We start from the raw sequence: 6,209 nt of genomic DNA on the forward strand, positions 1-6,209 counted from the left end.
TGGTCCCTCCTATGTGGGTCACTTTTGTGCCGTGGTTTCTTTGGGGAAATTGTAGGTCTCCTACCCAAAGCACATTGCCCATTTCAAGGTGCTCCTGGTTTCTGAACACCTGTGGCAGTGCGTTTCCTGTATGTGAAGCCAGCGGAGAAAGTACCCCTCCCCAGGAGGTGGGGACTGGTGATTGCCTGAGTGAGGAGGCCGGGGATGAGCCCTGGACTAGAACTTGTGACCGGCTGCTTTTCCTTCCCCTCCTCTCCCTCCTATTTTGCCACCACCCCCTCTTTATAAAATTTATTAAAAATTAAGCAACTATTTTGGTTTCCTTTTTTCGCTATTCCTTGCTAATCGCATGCAGAGTGAGCCTGGGACAGTGGAAAGGAAAGTTGTATTTGGCTTCAGATGATCCTACCAGCCCCGCATTGAGGGGCTTCCGCCAGGCGGCATCGTCAAGTGGCGTTGTGGAGGTTCTCCTTTCAGTCCTCAGCGTTAACCAGCAGAGGCAGGTGCTACTTATTCCTGGTTAATGTTGAGGAAGTTGAGCTCAAAGTGGCTAAGGGAACTTCCCAAAGTCACATAGGAAGTAGCAGAGTAGAACCAAACACAGATTGTTTCTCAATCAGGCAGGTCGTCTGATTCCAAAATGGGCTCTTAATTTTTGGAGATCAAAAAGCTGAACAGACACAGATATTTCTTTTTCTTTTCTTTTTTTTTTTTTTTTTTTTTTTGAGCGAGGGTTTTGTTATGCTGCCTAGGCTGGTCTAGGCTCAAGTTGTCCTCCTGCCTTAGCGTTGTGAGTGCTGGGCTTACAGGTTTGTGTCACCACACCCAACCGAACAGACATTTCCTGAAGAAAGACATACAAATGGCCAAAAAATATGTGAAAAAATGCTCAGTATCACTTATAATCAGAGAAATGCAAATCAGAAACCGCAGTGAGGTATCATCTCACCTGTTAGGATGGATATTACCAAAAAGACAAAAAATAACAAGTGCTGGTGAAGATATGGAGAAAAGGGAGCTCTTACACACTGTAGGGGGGTGTAAACTAGGGCAGCAGGCTGGGCGCGGGGCGCACGCTGACATCCCAGCACTTTGGGAGGCCGAGTCAGGCAGATCACCTGATGATAGGAGTTTGAAACCAGCCTAGCCAACATGGTGAAACCCCGTCTCTAGTAAAAACACAAAAATTAGCTGAGAGTGGTGGATCACACCTGTAATCCCAGCACTGCTGGGCAGCTGAGGTGGGTGGTTCACTTGAGGCCAGGAGTTCAAGACCAGCCTGGTAACGTGGTGAAACCCCATCTCTACTAAAAAATACAGGAATTTGCCGGGTGCAGTGGCAGGCGCCCGTAATCCCAGCTACTCGGGAGGCTGAGGCATGAGAACCACTGGAACCCGGGAGGCGGATGCTACAGTAAGCAAGCCAATTTGCACCACTGTACTCCAGCCTGGGCAACAGTGAGACTCTGTCTCAAAGAGAAAAAAGAATAAGAGTGAGTAAGCTAGGGCACCCAGTATGGCAAACAGTATGGAGGGTCCTCAGAAAACTACAAATAAAATTACAGTGTGATCCAGCAGTCTCACTACAGTGTAGATACCCAAAGAAAAGGAAATCAGTGTCGGAGGGGCTTCTGCACCTGTGTGTTTCCTTCAGCACTGTTCACCGTAGCCAAGATATGGAATCAGCCTCGGTGTCCAACAGCAGATGATGGATAGAGAAAATGTGGTCTTTATACACAGTGGAGTACTATTCAACCATAACACAGGATGAAGTCCTGTTATTCTCAACAATGTGGATGGAACTGGAAGATATTATGAAATAAGCCAGAGACACAAAGTTACACAGCACATGTTCTCTTATGTGGAAGGCAAAAGAGAGTGGATCTCATGAAAGTTGAAAGTAGACAGAGGATCCTAGAGGGTGAGAAGGGTGGGGGAAGAGGGAGATAGGGAGAAATTTGTTAAAGGATACAAAATTATAGCTGGATAGGAATAAGTTCTAGTGTTCTATAACATAGGATGTCTGTAGTTAACAACAATATATAGTTTCAGGCTGGGCGCGGTGGCTCATGCTTGTCATCCTAGCATTTTGGGAGGCTGAGGTGAGTGGATCACCTGAGGTCAGAAGTTTGAGACCAGCCTGGCCAACGTGGTGAAACCCCATCTCTACTAAAACTACAAAAATTAGCCGGGCATAGTGGTGGGTGCCTGTAACCCCAGCTACCAGGGAGGCCGAGGCAGGAGAATAGCTTGAACCTGGGAAGCAGATGTTACAGTGAGCTGAGATCACACCACTGTACTCCAGCCTGGGATACAGAGAGCAAGACTTTTTCTCAAAAAAAAAAAAAAAAAAAAGAAAGAATATATAGTTCCAAATAATTGGAGGAAGGGTATTGAACGTTACCAACACAAAGAAATGATAAATGTTTGAGATGGTGAATATGCTAATTACACTGATCACATACATTACATGTATTATGACATCACTATGTGTACTCCATACGTATGTACAGTACACAATTATGTGTCAATTAAAAAAAAGCTGAACTTAGATTGGAATGGCTATGAAGTAGCTAGCTTTTTCATATTTTTGATATAGACCCTAGGCATTTATTTTAAGTAAACTACCCTTGGCTTCAGGAAATGTTTAGTATTTGAATTTTAGCCTTGCATTTTGTAATACAGAGAAGTAAAACTGCAGGCTTGCTTTAGATACAGCCACAGGGGTTTGCCGTGATGACTTGTTTATGTAATAAGGGGGAAATATACCTCAATAGGCATACATGCTCATTTTTCTCTCTCGTACACATTTTTAGTTGTTGTCCAGACATTGTGATACTTATGTAAACAGTATGCGATATCTTAGGTAGGAATCAGAATTTTAAGGTAAGAATACTTAGAGTTATATATTTTTCAAGCTTTCAAAGTGGACATTTTACATGTCCATTACATAACTGTAATTAAATTTTCAAAAAGACAATACTTGTCTTTAATATGGGTGATGCTCTAGTTTTTTTTTTTTTTTTTTTTTTGGAGACAAAGTCTCACTTTCTCCCAGGCTGGAATGTAGTGGTGCGATCATGGCTCACTGCAACTTCAGCCTCATAGGTTGGAGAGATCCTCCCACCTCAGCCTCCCAAGTAGCTGGGACCACAGGTGTACAACACCATGCCCAGCTAATGTTTAAAATTTTTTGAAGAGACAGGGCCTCCCTCTGTTGCTCAGGCTGGTCTGGAATTCCTGGGTTCAAGTGATTCTCCTGCTTCATCATGAAGGCTAGAAACTGGAAACAGCCCGGAGACTGCTCAGCAGGTGAATGGTTAAACAAACTGGTGCACCCAGGCCCCAGATACCACTCTGCAGTAGTTAATGACATCGTTGGTCATCAGTCTTTCAAACTAGAAACCACCATCATGCTTAATCCCCCTTTTTCCATCCTGGGTCTGAGTGGATTTCATTTTGCATTTCTTTCCAATGCATTTTCCCTCTGTCCTTTCTGGTTGCACCTCATGCCTCATTTGAACTGTTGTAAGAGCCCCCGAATTGTTTCTCTGCCTCATCATGGAATCCTTTCTACACTTCATGCCCCGCATTGTCATTGGAACAATCTTTCCAAAACATGAACAAACTAACTTAAAAGAAATATCCCAGGTAGTCTTCCAAAAAAGTATAAGCTTTCTGTTAGAAGTTTGACTTCTTGTCTATAGGGAACCCCAGGACTGTAGAGAGATGGATTTCCTGTCTGCATTTCAAGATCAGGCAGAAATCCCTGGAGGGGCCCATGTGGAACAGTGGCACAAATACTGGTTCTAGAATCAGAAGCCCTCATATCCTGGTTCTAACACTAGCTGGATGTTCTTGGGAAAGTTTTGGTTTCATAACCTCAGAAACTCCATTTCTTAAGAAATGGCGATGAAGAAGCACACTCAAGGTATTACACAAGGCTGCTGGGAGGAGCGGATGAGGGACTTGGTGAATATGCTGTGTAATCCATGAAGCACGTCGTATGTGTGAGACGTGGAGCTGTGTGGATAGCGGTTCTGGAATCATTGTATGAAAACGATGGAAAGCACATTCGTAGTTCTGCCTGATGATACCACTGGGCACCTTGTTGTACATGCCTGCAACATGGGTGAGGCCCGAGTCAGTACAACTCCCAGTTTGGTTTTCATGCAGTTAGAAAGGCCCGAGAGGACCCTTCCCCCCTCCAGCTGTAGGAAGGAGGCGGCTGTCCCCTGCCTATATTTGATGGGATTGTCTGTGGCTCCTTAGGGACAGGAATGCAGGAAGAGGGGAAGAAAGCCGGCCTGACTGCTGGCTAGTCAGCCTTCCCCCAGGGAGGAGTGGAGGGTTCATTTCGTGGTAACTTGCCAAGTGTTTCTTAACCCATCTGCTCTTAGAAATGACCAGCATGACAAGGAAAAGACCCGTTCGAGACAGATGGGCTGTGTGTCCCCTGCGTTTATGGCTTTGTGGCCTCAGAGCTGCCAGAACTCGATAGCTTTCTGGGGAATGGTGGGTCAGCCAAGGGGCTGAAAATAGTGAGAGGAAGAAAATTCCCCCTCGCTGCTCTGGTCCGGGAGTGATTACTGAGGAGAGCAGCATGGACGCCCAGCCGTGGGGTTCCTCTCAAGCACGCCCTCACCGCAGTGGGAATGCGGGTCTCAACCTCCCTAGGCCTCCATGATTTTCATCTGTCACATACTCACCTCCAGCAGGGATGTCTATGGTGATGAGATGAGGGAGCATCATAGCACATGTGGCACTTAGTAGGCTTGCGGAGAGTGGACGCTGGCGTCGGTGGAACAGGAGACTGGGCGCTGCATGTGGACGCACTCACGTGCTGGTGGCATGGGTGGACAGAGGAGAGAGGGACGCTCTGCGGTTCTTCTTTTGGTCTGTCACCCCCGATGTTGTGAGCAGAATCCATGAGTGTATTCTGTTGCCCCAGTCAACTTGATAGGCTGATTGCTCAATTTTCTGCTTCCACTTTTGATTTCTTAAGAATGGGAAAAGGAATATTTCAGTTACTTTTCTGGTTGATGGCATACATTCCTTGATATCACCTTAATGCTTTTTAATTTCTATGTATTTTCGATGCTGGAGCTTGCCTGACATCTGTGTTTTTATGCCTCACCCTCTCATGTAACTGTTGGCCACACCAGGACCAGAGAGAAGTGACCAGAGCGATTGGTAGCAGGACTAGGACTGGAATTTCCCAGCCTTTTGCCACCCAGCAGGCTCTGTTTTCTGTATTGCACTGCTCTTCCCTATTTCGACCCCTGTTAGGACAGTGGATGTGAAATGTAGCTGGGCGCTTTTGGGGGTGTGCTAGGAGTGTGACAGATGCCTCAGACTGGCATTTTCCCCTGATTCTGAATTCTCATGGCTCAGAGTCAGTCTCTAGGCTACTGACTGGGAAGATACAGGAAGTTGTTTTGTGTGGCAAACTATGCCAGGGCATTTTTTTCACCCGGCAATTTATTTGGTTTGGACTGAAATAAATCTCTGATATTGGTTTCTTTGCCAATATTATTAGGGAGTGGAGCCTGACTTGTTAACTTACCCTGATTCCTAGTGCTTAGAATCTCAGTGAGTGTGTGTTGAACTGAGCAGAAGTGTGAGAGCATCTTGGACAGTGGTTTGCAAACCTAGCTGCATCTGGGGGGCTGTGAAAAATGCGTGCGTGCTTACTCCAGACTAGTTGAAATAGAATCTGCAGGAATGGAGCCTGGGCAGCTATAGTGCTGTTAAAAACCCCCAGGTGATTCTGATATACCGTAAAGGTTGAGATCCACCGATCCACAGTGAATTGGAGTCCTGGATCATAGACATGCCTTATGCTTTCACCAGCTTACAATGGTTCTTGTGCTTTAGAACTGTGAAAAAAGTGTTATGCAAACAAATGTGGAAATAGCCTAAATGCCACATCCTGTTACTACCTGTCATCAAGTATATTTACCAGTTATTCACTCTATTCTGATCTCTATCCATTCCACCTTTTCTTCATGGAACAATAATTTGACAGTTGGTTATGCAGAACCAGAGTAAGTCTAGTTTGATTGGCGGGAAACGATTTTGGGTATGAAGTACCCTTTAGGCATTTATTGAACTCTTGTTTTCACCACCGCTGTGCTGGACAGTTTATAAATATTACTTCTTTAAACAAGGCCTATGGAGTCAGGCTGCCTGGGTTTTGCTAACTAGCT

Source organism: Macaca fascicularis, chromosome 8 (assembly GCF_037993035.2).
Source record: "Macaca fascicularis isolate 582-1 chromosome 8, T2T-MFA8v1.1".
Taxonomy (NCBI): Eukaryota; Metazoa; Chordata; class Mammalia; order Primates; family Cercopithecidae; genus Macaca; species Macaca fascicularis.